This window comes from Pan troglodytes, chromosome 9 (genome assembly GCF_028858775.2).
Source record: "Pan troglodytes isolate AG18354 chromosome 9, NHGRI_mPanTro3-v2.0_pri, whole genome shotgun sequence".
NCBI lineage: Eukaryota > Metazoa > Chordata > Mammalia > Primates > Hominidae > Pan > Pan troglodytes.
In genome coordinates, this window is record NC_072407.2 from 14026235 (window position 1) to 14046803 (window position 20569).

General features: G+C 39.3%; 1 protein-coding gene across 7 annotated transcripts in view; it reads right to left on the bottom strand.

Moving 5' to 3' along the window:
- SBF2 (SET binding factor 2) overlaps positions 1 to 20569 on the bottom strand; it is a 516757-nt gene that overhangs the window by 96988 nt on the left and 399200 nt on the right. The window lies entirely within an intron of this gene.

Here is a 20569-nt window from a genome sequence, read left to right on the forward strand (position 1 = left end):
GGCCTGAGGATACCTTTACCTAATTGTCCATAACCGAATATGAAAGAAGGCTTTGGGATTAAGTTTCCGTAACAGGATAGAAAGACCAGTTGTGAGGGAAATGAAGTCAAAAGCAGGAGAAAATAACAGGGCCAGTGAAGTGGAAAAAAGGGTGTGGAACAAGGCAGGGTCAGCCATATATCTTCTCTATTTGCCTGGTCAATCCTCCCTGCAAGGTCCAGTTTGGGTGCTTGGAATATGCTGAATAAGCTTCCCAATTCATGGAGGGGTAGGAGAAACTGAAATTCAACTTAGGAAGCCAAAATAGATTTTTCTGCCTATTATCAAAAATTTGCAGAAGCTGCAAATCTGCTGGTGTGAGACACAAATGTGAAAGTATGCAGGCACACACAAACACATAACACTCGTTAAACTTAAATCACTTAACTTGTTATTAAGTGTAGACTCACTGAGTTAGAATAAACCTCAGAGATTTTTTTTTTTCACTAATACATGGGAACGCCAAGATAAACGGAAGAAAAGAAACATAACAAAGGTCATACAGCTAGATAGAGCAGTGCTGAAGCCAGCATCAGATGTTTTATAAGGTATTAAACGATCTGGTCACATCCTCCCTTTCTCAACTTCCTGAATACTATTCACTCCTGTAGGTGTATCCCACAGCTGAACGAGTTGAATGCTCTGTGTACTAAACATACTCTTTGCTTTCTCCCTGCCATGACATTGGTCAAGCTGTTTCATCTACTTGGAATCCCTCCTTCCAATCTCTAGTGGTTAAAATCCATTCTCCAAGGGCCTATTCAGATGATACCTCTTTCAAAATGCCCTCCCTGTTTGCTCTCTCTTTATTTACTATGTGTTATAAACTGAATGTTTGTGTCCCCCTTAAATTCATATGTTGAAACCCTATCTCCATCCAGCGTGCCCATATTTGTAGTAAGGAAGTAATTAAGGTTATATGAGGTCATAAGGGTGAGGCCCTGATCCAACAGGATTAGTATCCTGGGATAGAGAGCTTGTTCTTGCTCTTGCTCTCTCTCTCCCTCTCTCCCCACTGCCCCACGTTCTGAAGAAAGGCCACCAGACATAGTGATAAGGCAGCCATCTGCAACCCAGAAAGAAAGCCGTTCCCAGAAAGTGAATTGGCTGGAACTTTGATCTTGAGAAAATAAATTTCTGTTGTTAAAATATCCACTCTGTGGTATTTCGATATGGCAGCCTGAGCAGACTATGACACTATCTTAAGTAGAACTTTGTTGTTGTTGTTTTGAGATGGAGTCTTGCTCTGTTACCCAGGCTAGAGTGCAGTGGGGCAATCTCGGCTCACTGCAACCTCTGCCTCCTTGGTTCAACAATTCTCCTGCCTCAGCCTCCTGAGTAGCTGTGATTACAGGCGCCCACCACCATCCCCAGCTAAATTTTGTATTTTTAGTAAAGACAGGGTTTCACCATGTTGGCCAGGCTGCTCTCAAACTCCTGACCTCGAGCAATCCACCCACCTCGGCCTCCCAAAGTGTTGGGATTACAGGCGTGAGCCACTATGCCTGGCCTAGAACTTTGTTTATACTTCTTTAACAATTATTTCATTCTATTTTGTATTACATTTAGGACAGTTTTTTGCTCTAGAATGTGCTGAAATGCTATGCTACAACCTTTCTTAGGCTTGATACAAGATAAAATAGCAGCCATAATAACAATACAAAGTATTAGTATTTCTATGACAACAATGATGATCAAGGTAGAGTTTTTAAAAAATAAATAATACTCTACCGTTTTATAAGGAAATGTATTATATGAAGTAAGTTCCTGTGTTGTTCCTATTTTTGTATGCTCATTAAGAGATAATATTTTTAAAATGCCAACAATTAGGTTTTAAAAACTAAACACGAAATCATTAATTAAACCTAAATAATTTTTTAAAATTATACTTTAAGTTCTAGGGTACATGTGCACAATGTGCAGGTTTGTTACCCAGGTATACATGTGCCATGTTGGTTTGCTGCACCCATCAACTCGTCATTTACATCAGGTATTTCTCCTAATGCTATCCCTACCCCAACCCCCAACCCCCCGACAGGCCCCAGTGTGTGACGTTCCCCGCCCTGTGTCCAAATGTTTTCACTGTTCAATCCTCACCTATGAGTGAGAACATGCAGTGTTTGGTTTTCTGCTCTTGCGATAGTTTGCTGAGAATGATGGTTTCCAGCTTCATCCATGTCCCTGCAAATGACATGAACTCATCCTTTTTTATGGCTGCACAGTATTCCATGGTGTTTACGTGCCACATTTTCTTAATCCAATCTATCATTGATGGACATCTGGGTTGCTTTCAAGTCTTTGCTATTGTGTATAGTGCCACAATAAATTTACATGTGCATGTGTCTTTATAGCAGCATGATTTATAATCCTTTGGGTATATACCCAGTAATGGGATCACTGGGTCAAATGGTATTTCTAGTTCTAGATCCTTGAGGAATCACCACACTGTCTTCCACAATGGTTGAACTCATTTACGCTCCCACCAACAGTGTAAAAGCATTCCTATTTCTCCACTTCCGCTCCAGCATCTGTTGTTTCCTGACTTTTTAATGACCGCCATTCTAACTGGCATGAGATGGTATCTCATTGTGGTTTTGATTTGCATTTCTCTGATGACCAATCATGATGAGCATTTTTTCATGTGTCTGTTGGCTGTATAATGTCTTCTTTTGAGAAGTGTCTGTTCATATCCTTTGTCCACTTTTTGATGGGGTTGTTTTTTTCTTGTAAATTTGTTTAAGTTTTTTGTGGATTCTGGATATTAGTCCTTTGTCAGATGAGCAGATTGCAAAAATTTTCTCCCATTCCGTAGGTTGCCTGTTCACTCTGATGGTAGTTTCTTCTGCCGTGCAGAATCTCTTTAGTTTAATTAGATCCCATTTGTCTATTTTGGCTTTTGTTGCCATTGCTTTTGGTGTTTTAGTCATGAAGTCCTTGCCCATGCCTATGGCCTGAATGGTATTGCCTAGGTTTTCTTCTAGGGTTTTTATGAATTAAACCTAAATAATTTTAAAAAAATCTGTGGACATATAGTCTGTCTCTTAATAGCCTTTGAGGGCAGAGACCATGTCTTGCACATCTTGGCATCAATTCAAATGCTAGGTTAAAGCATCTTAAATATAGGTACTGGAGGTACACACAATGCTTGTTAAATTCCAAAAGGCTAATTACATATTTCCCAGAGGCTTGCTTCTAAGATTATAATTTTAATTCTAATTTTATTAGCTGGAAATGTCACCCAAGAGTATAATAAAACCAGCTAACTCCACAGTCATTCCAGATGGTTCTCTGACTTCTTCCAGGTAATCTCCTGCTATCAGTACTGAAACATGCCTATGACCGAGGGTTAAGCTCATGCTTTCATCTCCCCAACACTTAAAACTCCCTCTGAAAGTGACCCCTCTTTATCTTTACGTCTCTCTTATCATGTAAAAATCTATCAGTGACAAAGAGGAACAACTGCAAAGCTGCAGAAATTAAAAACAGACCTTTTGACTTAGGTACAAAATGTTTGCACTTTGGACATAAAGGGAATTTGCTGAGTTACTGAATCAAGTATTTATAGCACCACATAATTGATTTTCTGCCATAATAATTTCTTCTGTAATTCAGCAGCTCCTCCACAAATCCCCATCAAATCTATGACTTCTCAAAAATGCTAACAATGCTGGCTAATACAAAGGAAACAGTGCCACCTAAGCAAAATTAAACTAGAATAATAATCTATTCATAAAGTTCTTTTTAGGGACACATAGTTATTAAAATCTTTGCTTTTGTTATTCACGAGTCATGAGTTTTGCATTTTCCATTCTTTTCTCAATTATGTTATTAGGCTGTATCTTATCAAAAGTATCCTAATTCCTATCTTCAGGCTACAAAGTCCTTGCCCTAAATGAAAATATTAGAGTCCACTAAAAACCAACATAATCAAGTATGCCCTGTGACTTCCAACCCCAAAAGTGGAGGATGCTGACATGCATCATCATCGGTTTTGCCATTTGCCAGCTGGAGGACCTGGGCTAAGCTTGGTGAGCATAGGGACTGTGTCTGTTTTATTTGTCAGTGTATATCCAGTATACATTGGATAGCAGTGTGAAGCAGACATTCAATTTATAGTTGAATTCATGTCCTGTCTTTCATTCAACAAATATTCGCTGTGCACTTACTATATGCCAGGCACTATGTTAGGTGCTTTACATGAATAATTTCATCTTTAGTTATCACCATTTTAGAGTAGAAGAATAAAAGTTCAGACAGTTAAACATTTGTTTCAGATCTCATGATGAGGCCAGGCTTGGTGGTTAGTGTCTATAATCCCAGCACTTTGGGAGGCCAAGGTGGGCGGATCACTTGAGGTCAGGAGTTCAAGACTGGCCTGGCCAATGTGGCAAAACTCCGTCTTCACTAAAAATACAAAAATTAGCTGGGTGTGGTGGTGCGCACCGGTATTCCCAGCTACTCAGGAGGCTGAGGCAGGAGAATTGCTTGAACCTGGGATGCGGAGGTTGCAGTGAGATGAGATCGTGCCACTGCACTCCAGCCTGGACAATGAGTGAGACTCTGTCTCCAAAAAAAAAAAAAAAAAAAAAAGATCTCAGGATGAGCCAAGATTCAAATCCAGATCTTTCTGTGGCCCCAGAGTTCAGGCCTTTTCCTTACTATACCACACAACAACAGTTCACAATCAGAAGCTAAAAGCTGGAGGTTGTGAAGCTCGCATGTTATTAACTACATCTGGCTGAGTATGTGTTTTGTTTTGGCTGTCTAGGATTTTTGAAAAATGAAGCCAACATTTTAAACTGAAGAGGTTTTACATACAATTTAAATTTCGTGCTTCTTTTGAAAAGCCTAAAGATGTGGTAGCAATGTTCCTACATCCCTGTATGGCAACAACTGCTGAAGCTAAGCAGAGGCTGCCCCTTAGATGGGACATGTGCTCTTCATGTGGCCTGCTAACTCATATGCGTTATTTGTTTGGCCCCTGTAGGTTTGTAACTTTTGCTACCTCTATGTGGATCTCTAAGTACCCTCATCAGTACTTGTCTATTATACTAGCCTACTAAGTGGCCTCTGTTGCTCTAACCTCTCATCTTCCTATCTTCTACACTGCTCTAGTTTGTTTCTGAAACAATCATGTCACTGCCCTACTCAAGAGTATGGTATTATGTACTCCTTAGTGACCAGAGAATAATATTAGTCTAAACTCCTTAACATGACATTCTAGACATTCTGTGATTTGATTTCAAATTACTTTTCCTGTCATATTTTCCTTGTCTAATGACTGCATGGATTGCAGCTATCCTAGAAGGGGGTGTCTAGTAGCCTGTTACAAAATTCTGCCCCTGTCAGCATTTTAATCAATGGCTTGGATCACAAGAAATATGATTTTCAAATTTAAGAAGAAGGAAAAGGAAACCTATAATTTATTTATATCCAGCCTCAGAAATTCATGCCTTAATCCTTTTACTGCCTACAGAAGACTTTGGCAAGTGCTTAACAAAAAGATCTGGAGTCAATGGTGGTTTTAAGATTATGTACAAGCCACTCACAGAGATACTAGTGCTCCTTTGCCTTTTTATAGCATAAAAAGGCATTTTTGGATATAGAATCTCATTTCTTCAAGTCCAACAACAAAAATAGGATGATAGATAAAATATTTAAATGAACCGAATGAATGATTAAATAAAGTAAGAATTGTATTTGGACAGAAAGCTCTTGGCACAGCACTGATACCTAAGGATAAATTATAACCATGAACATTTTTCAGAATTCCAAAGATGTGTTCAGCACTCTGCTGGGGGCTGGGATGGTGATTCTAAAATGTACTATCACATATGAGGCTCAGAACACTGGGGTGAAGCCAGTGAAACTGATAATACAGTTGTTTTAGGAAGAACGAGTAACTGTTAATTGTTACACGCATCTCATCTCTCATAACTACAGAGAGAGTTAAGCTATAAAAATTTAGTTTATTAATTCCAAATAAGGGGAAACTGTCCAGATACTTTTCCCCCGCCTTAATCCTTCTAGAGGATTCAAATCTTACTCCTGGTGGACTGATTTCTCATGATAACACTTTGGCATGGAGCATGCCCAGAGGTCAGCTGCAAGGCACTTCCCAGAAGTCATGTCAGCTTCAGCTAGCCTTCTTGGATGGAAAAGAGAACAGATTTTAGCTTTGGCCAAGTAGAGTCTCTACAACACTCCCCATCCCCCCCAATTAAACAAATAAAGTTGATTTTGTAAGGAAAACAATAAAAGCCTGGGCAACATAGCAAAACCCCATCTCTAAAAAAAATAATAAGAAGAAATAGGCTGGGCGTGGTGGTGCACACCTGTGGTCCCAGCTACTAAAGAGGCTGAGGTGGGAGGATCCCTTGAGACCAGGAGTTTGAGGCTGCAGTGAGCCATGATTTTGCCACTGCACTTCAGCCTGGGTGACAGAGTGAGACCTTGTGTTTAAAAAAAGAAAAATAAAGCACAAATGTGTTGTTTTTCCACAGCTCTGCTTGTAACACCACAGATCTTTACACAACATAATGAGTCAAGTTATTAAACATGCAATTCGGAAATCAGTTACTTAGTAAAGAGACAACAATTCCAGACCAATACAAATGTCACCTTAACTTGAAAGACAGCAAAAATGCAAGCAGTCACCAGACAACATTTCAGAAAATGTATCCTAGGGCTTGCTTGAGTGAAAACAAACCTCTTCATAATTTTTTAACCTTGAAAACTCTGCATTTGTACTTTTGTTGTTTTTAGAAAATTTCCTACAAAATTCACAAGATTAGGATGAAGCCAGTAAAATTTTTATTGTTACCATGAGGAAGAATAATTGTTAATGGCGACACAATATCCTAAATCACAGAAGGTATACAATTGTCTAACTTCAGCAGATATCTGTAATATGTAATTTAGTGTTGAACCACTGATTTGCACTTCCATACAGTTCTGTTTTTGTGAAACTTCTGATACAGTGCTTAAACATAACTTCTCGGCCGGGCATGGTGGCTCATGTCTGTAATCCCAGCACTTTGGGAGGCCAAGGCAGGCGGATCACAAGGTCAGGAGATCGAGACCATCCTGGCTAACATGGTGAAACCCCGTCTCTACTAAAAATACTAAAATTAGCTGGGCGCGGTGGCAGGCGCCTGTAATCCTAGCTACTTGGGAGGCTGAGGCAGGAGAATCACTTGTACCCAGGAGGGTGGAGGTTGCAGCGAGCTGAGATTGCGGTACTGCACTCCAGCCTGGGTGACAGAGTCAGACTCTGTCTCAAAAAAAAAAACAAAAACAAAACAAAACAAAAAAAACCACCAAAAAAAACCCATTATCTTCTCTTGCACTAATCAATATTTCTTTTAAGCCATACTTCACTACAAACTTAATAAAATATCATTTAATTCACATTGCTTCTCTTGCCCAAGCACCTAAAATAGCTATCTATTAGCCTGGGCAACATGGTAAAATACAACAATTAGCCAGATGTGGTGGCACACTCCTGTAATTCCAGCTACTAGGGAAGCTGAGGTGGGAGGATTGCTTGAACTCAGGAAGCGGAGGTTGCAGTGAGCCGAGATCATGCCTCTGCACTCCAGTCTGGGCGACAGAGCGAGACTCTGTCTCAAAAAAACAAAAACAGACACACAAAAAAGCTCCCTATTGATCACATATCTGGATTTTACAACCTGGCATCAAAGATCTGCATAATAATGGCAATATTAGCTAAGATGTCAATAGCACTTACTATGTACCAGTATTTCTACCATCTATTGCTGTGTGGAAAAAAAAAACAGCCAAAACTTAGTGGCTTAAAAACAACCACTGTATTTTTTTATTTTAAATTGATTAAAATAAATTTATACCCAGGACATAGCAGAGGACTGCAGGTGCCTCCTCCAGCTCTGTCCCCCAAAACAACCATTTTATTACCTCTCACTAGTCTATGGATTGACTGACGGTTAAGGGAATAGGTTCTGAAATCAGACTAACTCTCAAGGTTATGATTGTGAGGATTAAATCCTCACATGTGTGTATGTGAAGTGTTTTGCATAGTATCTGGTACCTAGGAAGTGTTCAGTCAATGCTGGGCATCATTATTATTATATTTTATGAGTTATTTTTCCTCAACTCAATGATAATAAATCACAAGTTCCTCAAAGGCAGAGGCTAGGTCTTTGATGTTGAGGTTCCTCATTTAGACTACCAAAGGGTTCTTAACACAAGAAAGAGCTGAATAAATACTTTTGATTTGAATCAACAGGTGTGATAAATTAAAAATAAGTATCCCTCATTTTTCATTAAGCTTTTAGAACCCTAAACTTACAGACCTGAAAAAAAGGGGCCCTAAAGTTATTTTTTGGAGGCTAGAATCTCCAAGCACTCCCCCACGCCAGCCTGGAGAGTACTGTCTTTATAACCAGTGTCTACTGGTGAAGTATGACATTAAGCTGTATTAGACATCATCAGCATTTACACAGAAGTGAATGACAGACTCTTAGGGTTCTGAGACCCTTGAATACTTCTGGAATTTTTAAGACACTGATGGCTTCAGCCCCAGAGATTTTGTTTTCAACTACCCTTTGATGGAGGCTTTGCATCTGTTGTCTTTAAAAGCACTCCAGGTGATTCTAATGTGCAGCAGAGTTAAGAGTCATGGGTCCAGGTCAAAGGATTAGAGCCCATATTGAGCAATAACAGATCTGAAATCAGGAGACCTGGGCTCTTGTATTGAATACTGGATCATCAATTCAATTCGAGAAACTGTTTTTGTGAAATGCTCTATGCTAGATACCATAACATGAAGAATGAGGAGCCAATAATCTGGACCTTTAGTTTTTGAGTCTGATCATTTAAAGATGGGAGTGGTTTTCCTACTTTAAAAAAAAATGTGGTTTTAGCTTTTAAAAATGAAATCTTACATATAAATTCAACATATGTAAAAGAAACAAAAGGAAAGCAGGTTGGCATTAGGAATTCCTACTATACTGCATTAGCCTTCCCCCTGCTTTTCTCCATCGGAAGCTGACTCTAACTGCATTTTCCTCCTATAGTATTGGTGGCGTACTTTCTCCTTATCCTAAGGTTGCAAAGTTCACTTTTCTTGGAGCACAACGGAAGAGAAGTCAAGCATTTGCCACAGAGCTGTGGGTGCACAAAATACTCATGCTGACTAGAACCTTGGCTCAGAAGAGTCCCTATCTGCTCAAGTCTTATGGGAGGCACTGTAGTTTGTACCATTTCTGACTTTCTGCTTAGACTCTCCCATGTGTTTTCTGGGCTAAATTAGTCACTCTTCTCCAACTGTTCCAAGTAATATTCTGGGAAAGGAAAACCTAACAAAATAACTTAAATATTCAATCATGTAAACACATTCTCAACATTTCATGGAAACAATCTAAGGCAGTAAATCCATAAACCAAAGAAAGCTTTCTGGGACCTAGACATTCAAATAGTGTAATTATGGCCCGGCATGGTGGCTCACGCCTGTAATCTAAGCACTTTGGGAGACTGAGGCGGACGCATCACTTGAGGTCAGGAGTTCGAGACTAGCCTGGCCAACATGGTAAAACCCTGTCTCTACTAAAAATACAAAAATTAGCTGAGCGTGGTGGTAGGTGCCTATAATCCCAGCTACTCAGGAAGCTGAGGCAGGAAAATCACTTGAACCCGGGAGGCGGAGGTTGCAGTGAGCTCAGATTGCACCACTGCACTCTGGCCTGGGGTATAGGGTGAAACTTTTCCTCCAAAAAAAAAAAAAAAAAAAACAAAGCAAAACAACCCCCCCCCCGCCAAAAAAAAACCCAGTGTAATTACTTCCCATTATTGAACATGATGCCAATACTCTTCAGTGGCTCATGACGAACTCTTCACTGTATTATTTGAAAATTTAAAAATATTATTAAAAACTTAAATCTATATTGTCTAATACTTTCTTCCAACCCTCACGTTGCCCACGAACAAAACTCTTTCAAGTCTAGGTCTGTATACTTCACAATCTTTTCTTCTTCAAGTTTTACAAGACATAAGACAGTGGGTAGAAACAGCAATAATCTTACTGGTTCTGAGAAAAATCACAGTAGACATTAAAGCTTGCTAGTTCCTTTTTCGGTTTAGTGGGGACACTTTATATTATATTCTATACATGGTGATAGCAAAGTAAGAAGAGGTATGCTTTTGGAAGAAATCTATTTTTTTCTGGAAGATGAAAAATTTCAATAAAAATTTTTACGTTTTTATTAAGTTATTCTGTTGTAAAAATTTTATTTTTAAATGCGTATGTCAGGAATTATTTGATGGTCCTGGAATCCTCCTGCAATAGGGTCCAGGATGATTGTTTCCAAGGCAGAAACAGAATTGAAACAGACTCACACAGGACAACCTCCGTAGCGTTGCCCCCCAATCTTCTGGCATGACTTTCTAGGAGATGGGATGCGTTCTCCCTTCAGTACGATCTTGGCCTTCACCTCCTACTGTCTCAGAATTAGAAGAGAGGGCATTGTTCCTTTTGTCAAACACATGGTCCCTTTACCTGTTTGTGGGAGGTGTTACAATCTTCTAAAAAGAAAATGTACTTGGAGGGGCCAACAGAAATAATCAAATTCCATGCTACTGTAGAATAAATTAGAGCCTGGCTCAGTCATAATTATGTTTCCTTTCTCACTGTTTTCTTGCAAAATAAATGATCAATTGATTTTTAATGGCACTACATAACCTACTAAAGACTGCTCAAATTAGCAACTTTCTTTTAACTTCTATTCCAAAGTAGAAATTCTGCAACTTCACCTGATCTTCACATGATTCTCCTGTGCTGTCTCATTCTTTAGCTTTTCTTCATTTTGTTATTCCATAGATTTTTTTTCCATGTTTCTGACCTCTATTCTTTTTTCTTTTCTCTTCTTCCAACAGAGTTCTGTAATCATCTCTCTGTAGAAGCCTCTTGTATTTATATTTGTAGCTGGACTTATCTTTCAAGTTAAAATTCTGCAATTTTCCTTGTTTTCTGGACAGATCCACATAGAAGTCCAAGCTACGGGTAGCCTGTAGTTCTTTTGGTTTTAGTTTTATTATTAATAATTAGGAAATCTTTAAAAAGTGGATTTCTGCCTTTTTTTTTTTTGAGACGAAGTCTCGCTCTGGAGTACAGTAGCACCATCGTGTTCCTTCTGCCTCCATTTCCAGTCACAATTCCCAGTAAGTGATTCATGTGTTTTTTTTTTTTTTTGCCTATAATATTTATGTCATCTCATACTTCACCCACTCTTTATCTCATTCCCACCTGCAAGATAAATGCTCATTTATCATTCATGGGCACACATGTCACAATTTTTGGGGGGTGTTCCTCCTTGGGTCACCAGGAACTAATGTATTCTTACAGTACTTAGATTGTATCTGTTTTAGAATACACATGCTATAATTTGTTTGACTAATCTATCTTCTCTGTACGCGTGTGTACTTAAGGTTGGAGATTTTGACTTGTTGGCTTTTGTAGTCCTAATACTCAGGACGTGGTAGCATAGGACATCAATGTCTACTGAACTGAACTGTACTATATTTCTTTTGGAGTAGAGAAAGAAATAGTCTTAGTAGGCTGCCTCATTTTTCTGAAGAATGAACAAAAGGGTCCAAACTTTTTTTTCATCATATAAAAAAAAATTGTCCATCACATGAAAAAAGTTAATTATCATTCAAAAAAGTTGATAAGTTCAGAAAAATATTTCATAAAATTAAAAATTAGTAATTATTATAAAAATAAATTTAATACGATTAAAAATACTGTTAATTATTCACTGAAGAACACAATAAGTGTTCTAGAGCTTCTGAGTAAATTGCCCCAGTTTCCTTCTATCACTAGTTTAAATAGTATATATAAACTAATCTTAATAAAGAACATTAGTTCTAAACTAATTATAATAATTCACAGTTTCTCAGAAGCAGAAGTTTTTCAGGAGCAGTAGGATAGAGGAACAGTGTTTCAAAACTAGAAAGGAAAAGTGGGAGAAGCAAGGAGAGGTTGTGCTGAAAGGGAAGACGAGGAGGAGGAATGCTAAACTGTCTTAAAGAACAAGAAGAAAATGAAGGGAGGAAATAAAAGCAAGACACTAATTCTCTGACCATTCTAAAATTCTGCTGTGCTGGAAAGATGTGCTGTAATAAACACAGTCACATCTTTTCCAGGCCAAATTTGGATTCAGCCAGCACTGATGCTTGTCTTCACTCTCAAACATTTTTCTGCTGACTAATTTATTTTTAAGATTAATATTTGGTTTACAGCAGAAAAAAACGATGAAAAAAAACCCTTCATCACCCACTCCCTCCCCTATCTTTTTTTTTTGTGGTCAAAAATATAATCCCTTGAGACCTATTGTAGGAAATGCGACGTATCCAGATCATGAAGTCTGAAAAAAAACAAAATCCTTTTCCTATTTTGTAAATTTTTGAGACCTCTTATCATTTACCAATTAAAAGTGATGACTTAGGAAATATCTATTTTTTACATTTCTATAAGATTTTTCTTCTAGCCACAATCTCAATACTATGAAAGTCGGCATATTTGTATTCCATCAGAATTACCTACAAACTCTCGTATCTATAGAAGGACAATCAGGATCCATATTAATTAGTAAGGCAAAGCCAGTATTCAAGGAACTTCTGAATTATCAGTGAAATACAAAAGTGTATTTAGTGTAATTTTGAAAACTACGTTCCCTATTAGAAATACGTGAAAATGGCCAGGCATGGTGGTTCATGCCTATAACTCCAACACTTGGGGAAGCCAAGGGGGAGGATCACTTGAGCCCAGGAGTTTGAGACCAGCCTGGGCAATATAGTGAGATGTCATCTCTACAAAAGAAAAAAATTTTTTAAAATTAGCTGTGTGTGGTGGTGCATGCTTGCAGTCCTGCTACTGAGGAGGGCTGAGGTGGGAGGATTGCTTAAGCCCAGGAGGTGGAGGTTGCAGTGAGCTGAGATGGCATCACTGTACTCCAGCTTGGGCAACAGAGCTAAAAACCAGTCTCAAAAAAAAAAAAAAAAAAAAGAGAAATATATGAATATTTGAAACTTATAAATAATACTATGTAACGATTAATTAAACCATAACAACTTGACTTTGCCCCCTCTAAGCCAAAACTTAATGAAGTATCCTTGCTGGTTATATGTGTGAAAATGCCTGAAGAAATTAGAGGGCAGGAGTGATGTCAATTCAGTATCTCTAAGCAAAAAGATTAAAAAAAAGTTTCTAGAGGTATGCTTCATAAATTGGAACTCATTTGAAGAACTCTATTATAGTTAAAGAACTTGAGGTTTGAAATCAGACAGAATTGAGTGAGTCCTGTTCTGACATTTACTAGCTAGGTAGTATAGATTCTTTCCAAGCCACATTTCCTTCATCTTAAAATGGAATAAAATTTCACTGGGTTAGATTAGGTACTGCAAGTCAAACATAGCATCTTGTATATAGTAAAAGTTCAGTAAATATTAGCTCTCTTTTTTTTTTTTTTTTTTTTTTTTGAGACGGAGTCTCGCTCTGTCGCCCAGGCTGGAGTGCAGTGGCGCGATCTCGGCTCACTGCAAGCTCCGCCTCCCGGGTTCACGCCATTCTCCTGCCTCAGCCTCCCGAGTAGCTGGGACTACAGGCGCCCGCTACCACGCCCGGCTAATTTTTTGTATTTTTAGTAGAGACGGGGTTTCACCGTGTTAGCCAGGATGGTCTCGATCTCCTGACCTCGTGATCCGCCCGCCTCGGCCTCCCAAAGTGCTGGGATTATTAGCTCTCTTTATGATTCCTATCACCTGCCTCTGGACTCCCATTCTTTACTGTGTTCTTTTAGGTAAATGAACTTACATGAGAAACACCAGGCTTTGACATGAAAAACACAGATTTTACTTTACTCATGTTAGGGAGTATCGGCTGGGGGAATACCTAGAGTCTGATGGTGGCAGGAAGGTCACCACTTAGCTAGCTCAGGAAATGCTGTGACTCTCTGTACTTTAATGTCACTAACTGATTAGGTCAGTTAGATTTACACAAATGACACAAGTGACTTTTCTAACTGCTTCTCTGATTAGGTTAAGTTAGATTCATACAAATGACACAGATTACTTTTTCCAGGTAGACTTTCCTATTACCCTACCCTGAATTTACTTGCCATGGGCTTTCATATTTTGAAATGGAAATAATAACTAGGTCTAAAAATTTTATTTACAGCCAGATAAACTAGTGGGTCTTTACGTAGAATGTATAAGCCAAAGTTAAAATTCAGCAATAAAGAAATTAAATAACTATAAAATCAGGTAGAAATGTAAATTTATATTTCTTTAAACTGAGGAGTCATGTTGTACATCTCACATTTTTTCCTAATATATTTATAAGAGAATTAGTTTAATTGTATATTATATACTGAATTAGACACATTTTGAAATAATACAGGTTACCTAAGCACTCCAGGTGTGGAAAATTCTTAATAATTAGCAGTCTTAACGAAATCTTCTAACAACATGGGTGAGCCTCAAAACCTTTATGCTCAGTGAGAAAAGCAACACACAAAAGAACATATATTGTATGATTCCCTTTAAATAAAATGTCTAGAGAAGACATATTTATAGAGACAGAAAGCAGATTAGTGGTTGCCTGGGGATGGGGAGCGACTGAGAATGGGCATAAGGTTTCTTTTTGGGGTGACAGAAATGTTCTACCTATTTATTTATTTATTTCTATTTTTTATTTTTGAGACGGAGTCTCACTTTGTCACCCAGGCTGGAGTGCAATGGCGTAATCTCGGCTCACTGCAACCTCCACCTCCCAGGTTCAACAGATTCTTCTGTCTCGGCCTCCCAAGTAGCTGGGACTACAGGAGTGTGCCACCATGCCCAGCTAATTTTTGTATTTTTAGTAGAGATGGAGGTTTCGCTATGTTGGCCAGGCTGGACTTGAACTCCTGACCTCAGGTGATCCAACTGCCTCGGCCTCCCGAAGCGCTGGGATTACAGGCATGAACCATCACTCCTGGCCTATTTATTTATTTATTTACTTACTTATTTTTGTTTTTGAGAAATGTTCTAAAATTAGACTGTGGTGATGGTTTTACCACTCTGTAAAACACTAAAATTACTAATACACACACTTAAGATGGGTGAATTTTATGATATATAAATTATACTTCAATAATCTTCTTCAAACAAATCTTTTGAATGGCTAGATACTAGAAAATAAATTTTTACATGTTGAATGGAGAATTTTGAAGAAAAAATATGTTTCTCCTGAGAATGAGTGTCTGAATAATGCTCTTATTCTGAAGTAAGACCTAACTCAATCAATAAAACTTCCTCAAATGCCAACTACATGTGGGGGATCTTTAGAATCTGGAAAGGCTTCACTTCAGGATGATTGCACTTAAGGTGAATAGGGTATTTATTTTTCCTCCCAGGGTAAACACAGGCTACAAGGGTACCAAAGGAGAAAGTGTTAGCTCTCCTGGGAGTCATTTTGAGTATCAATAACCAACAGATGTGCCTCAAAGAAGTAATGGGACGGCTTTGCCATATTTTGACAGATTCCAGGAAACCCTCTGGAATACCCTGGTTATTAAGAACCACAACAGGGTGACCCTGAGGTGCATGGGTCACTGGAGAGAAGGCATTAAGTTAAAGGTGGCAGCTGGGTGCGGTGGCTCACACCTGTAATCCCAGCACTTTGGGAGGTTGAGACAGGTGGATCACCTGAGGTCAGGAGTTCAAGACCAGCTTGGCCAACATGGTGAAACCCCATATCTACGGTAAAAATGCAAAAATTAGCCGGGCATTGTGGTGGGCACCTGTAATCCCGGCTACTCGGGAGGCTGAGGTGGGAGAATCGCTTGAACCCAGGAGGTAGAGGTTGCAGTGAGCTGAGATTGCACCACTGCACTCCAGCCTGGGCGAAAAGAGCAAAACTCCATCTCAAAAAAAAAAAAAAAAAAGTTAAATGGTGGCTTGTGGTGAAGGGGCCATGACTTTCACTGTTGCTCACTGCTATTGTTGGGAAGGAATAATACAAAAGTATCCTATTGTGGTTCTATTTCTGCTCTATTGGGTTTTACTTTATTATTTTCCTTCTAAAAAAGTAATCTTTAGACATGAACCCCTGCTTTACATATTCTCAGTATACACTCTGGCTCTGAATTTAATAAACATAATCTTTAAATGCAAAGGGCATAAGTAAATCAATGAGTAGCCCAATGTTATTATTCATCAACTTTGAAATGATTCCTCTACTGTCAACAGCTGATCAATGGATATGAAAGGCCATTAGTATGTGTCGTGAGGGTAAGGGATTATGTGTTACTAATCTGTGATTACTCTGAAACAGATATAAGCACAGGGCTTGGCATAGCTAATAAATTGAAATCGAAAATGAAAGTACCATATAAACAACAAACATAAGTATAAAAGATTACATTATTTTTCACAGTAAAAGTAATCCTAAGAATTTAAACCTGGCTGTTAAGGTACCACCTTCAAAGAAGGCTTCCGTAAGAGTTAATGAATTACATGTTACTTAGTAAAAGTGGAAAGAAGTAAGAAGGAACTGTAGGCTTATAATCTAGGGGAAAAAATAATTTGTGGTGGCTGTCGCATGACAAATTCCAAAGGAGCTAAGACAGGCGATGTTACAAGTGGGAAATCTTGAACACTCTGACACTAAATAAAACTCCAAAAGATAAACATAACCTTTCATCTGGGCTAACGAAATATCCTGCTCATATGAGAATAGTAGGTACATATATACCATCTTTTCATTACAAATATAAATGGATTAATTAAAAATAATTAGGTATATGTGCTATTATGAGAGGATGACCAAGATGTACTACTAAGTGAAAGAATCAAGGTGTGAAAATAGAGTAAATGGTTTGATTGTTTTTGTTAAAAACGATACTTTTTAAAAAAATTATTTTTATTTTTATTTTGAGACATAGTCTTGCTCTGTCACCCAGGCTGGAGTGCAGTGGCGTGATCTCGGCTCACTGCAGCCTCTGCCTCCTGAGTTCAAGTGATTCTCCTTCCCCAGCCTCCTGAGTAGCTGGGACTATAGGCGCACTCCACCATGGCTGGCTAATTTTTGTATTTTTAGTAGAGATGGGGTTTCACCATGTTGGCCAGGCTGGTCTCGAACTCCTGACCTCAAGTGATCCACCACCAAAAAAAAGAAAATTTTTATCTGCATGTGCTGGCAGTAATGCGTGACTCTTCCCTGGCCCCTGACCCTCACTCCCACTCCTTTTCCCCAGGAAGGAAACCAATGGTTCAGAGGAAAAGGGGTGAAGGTGGAAAAGGGAACTTTTACTTTGCATTTTGTTCCTTTCTGTACTAGCTGGAAAAAAAAAAATTATATATATATAATTTTTTTTTTTTAGACGAAGTTTTGCTCTTGTTGCCCAGGCTGGAGTACAATGGTGCGCTCTCGGTTCATGGCAACCTCCGCCTCCAAGGTTCAAGCAATTCTCCTGCCACAGCCTCTCAAGTAGCTGGGATTACAGGCATACGCCACCACGCCCGGCTAATTTCGTATTTTTAGTAAAGATGGGGATTCTCCATGTTGGTCAGGCTGGTCTTCAACTCCCAACCTCAGGTGATCCGCCCGCCTCGGCCTCCCAAAGTTTTGGGATTACAGGCATGAGCCACCGCACCGGGTATATACATAACTTTTACTTAAGATAATGTCCATCTGGTTGGTGGCATTGTGGACCAGTTTGATTTTTAAAAATTATCTGCAGTATTAGACTATTAATATAAGTTCCTAGGGACCATGTCAATGTTTTATTAATGTTGCTGCCCAGATGTTGCCTGTTATAGTAGCTTTTTATATTGAGATACTCAATAAACTTTTGTTCCATTGAAAAAAATTAATAATGTTATTTAAAGTATTTTAAAAGTAAGTTTAAACAAGACAAGCAGCTGAGTCCATTCTCTGAAGCAATGCTGGCAAGACCCAGGAGTTTATACTGGCTGGACAGTATGAGGATGGCTAATTTGCAATTTGTGCCCAGGAATATGTAATTTACATCTACTTCCTGAATTAACAAATCTAATATGCACTAGAAATAATTTTCCAAAAGGTAAAGATTTAGAAAATATCCGAGAATCCGTGTGATCTACCTTACCTAACCCCTCTGTTATCAATGCAGTACTTCTTTCTTCCAAATCTATCCTTCTCTGTCTTGCTTTGTGATACTGGAACTGGCCCTTATAAACATTTCTCCTTTGCCAAAATGCAGAATATTAAGCTTTGCCAGTAAAGGTGCTGAAGGAACACTGCAGTAGAAAGTGTATTCTCTTCCTAGTTCTGGTGTACTTTCTCCTTCTTGCTCCTGTGGTAGGCACCTAATGGTGGTGTGTGGGACCACAGTGGCAGTGCTATCTATAAAGTTTCAGTGGTACCCCAGGTGGTAGCTTCCTATCAAGTTTCACTAGCACCCTAGAAGTTTCAGGGCCATCCTAGTGGGGGGCTTCCTAGCAAGTCTTGCCAGCACTCCAGCAGGCAGTTTACTGCTTGCCAGTTCTGGTCTCTTGAAATTCGATGCCATCCAGTGGCCACAACACCTCTCCAACATGATCTGAATCAGCCTAGATCTGGGAAGGGGCTCTCTTCCAAGTTTGCTTCTTTGTTAGGTAGCATGCCTGAGCCCTAGAGGTAGTAGTTGCTCCCTATATTTTATTTCTGTATTCTTACGAATTCTCTTTACCTCTTAGTAGTTAATCCCCTATTACTACTTAATAACTCCTTATATTAAAATTTCTGGTCAGGCGTGGTGGCTCACCACTGTAATCGCAGCACTTTGTGAGGCCAAGGTGGGCAGACAGCTTGAGTCTAGGAATTTGAGACCAGCCTGGGCAACATGATGAAACTCTGTCTCTACAAAAAAATACAAAAATCAGCCAGGTGTGGTGGCTCACCCCTGTAATTGCAGCACTTCGGGAGGCCAAGGTGGGCAGACAGCTTGAGTCTAGGAATTTTAGACCAGCCTGGGCAACATGGTGAAACTCTGTCTCTACAAAAAAATACAAAAAATCTGCTGGACACGGTGGTTCACACCTGTAATCCCAGCACTTTGGGAGGCCAAGGCAGGCGGATCACAAGGTCAGGAGATCAAGACCATTCTGGCCAACATGGTGAAACCCTGTCTCTACTAAAAACACAAAAATTAGCTGGGTGTGGTGGCACGTGCCTGTAGTCCCACCTACTCGGGAGGCTGAGGCAGGAGAATCACTTGAACCTGGGAGGTGGAGGTTGCAGCGAGCTGAAATCGCGCCACTACACTCTAGCCTGGGCGACAGAGCGAGACCCCGTCACAAAAAAAGAAAAAAAAAAATTAGCTGGGTGTGGTGGCGTGTGCCTGTAGTTCCTGCTACTTGGGAGGCTGAGATGGGAGGATCACTTGAGCCCAGGAGGCAGAGGCTGTAGGGAGCTAAGATTGTGCCACTGCACTACAGCCTGGGCAACAGAGTGAAACACTGCCTCAAAAAAATAAAAATAGGCCAGGCGCGGTAGCTCATGCCTGTAATCCCAGCACTTTGGGAGGCCGAGGCTGGTGGATCACCTGAGGTCAGGAGTTTGAGACCAGCCTGACCAACATGGTGAAACCCCATTTCTACTAAAAATACAAAAAGTCAGCCAAGTGTGGTGGTGCATGCCTATAACCCCAGCCACTTGGGCAACTGATGCAGGAGAATCACTTGAACATGGGAGGAGGAGGTTGCAATGAGCCGAGATTGAGCCATTGCACTCTAGCCTGGGCAACAAGAGCTAAAACTCTGTCTCAATAAATAAATAAATAAAAATAAAATAAAATTTCTCTGTTCAAATTACTGGTGTGGTTTCTGGCTCCTGATTGGACCTTGACTGATTCATCCCTAAACCAAAATAACCCAAAACAAACTCATCCAACAACAAACCATGCCAACCACAAAAAATCAAATCTAAGCCCACCACTAAAACCTATGTATGATTAATCTGCCAACACAGAGAAACAGTATGGCAGTTACCAAACTTGTTAACTTATTGCTTCCTGAAGCTGACTGTGCATGTAGCTGAATAGTAAGTCAGCTGCTACCACAGATTTACTGTTTATGATTGCATATTTCAGAAGGATGTATTAAATGCATTGTTCTGAGTGTGGGTGGTTATCTAATTCTTTACAAGTCCTTCACGGGTACAGAAATTTGCTGGTTTTTTCTGCCATAAGAATGAATCTATTTATGAAAAAGCATAGATATAACTGTAGTAAGTGACAGAATTTTAAAAAATCACTTTGAACATTCCAGAAAATTCTCAGAAGGTTCGCAGAAATTACCAGTAAAGTTAAACTCTAATTTCTGGCTTCAATGTCATTCATTCAATAAATATTTACTGAGTGGCCCTGGGACACAGCAGTAAAGAGGACAGACAATATCCCAGCCTCATGAAATTTACTTTCTGTGATGGGGAAAAAACATGTAAACAAACCAATATGTAACATAAATTCAGGTGTTATGAAGTACTATAAAG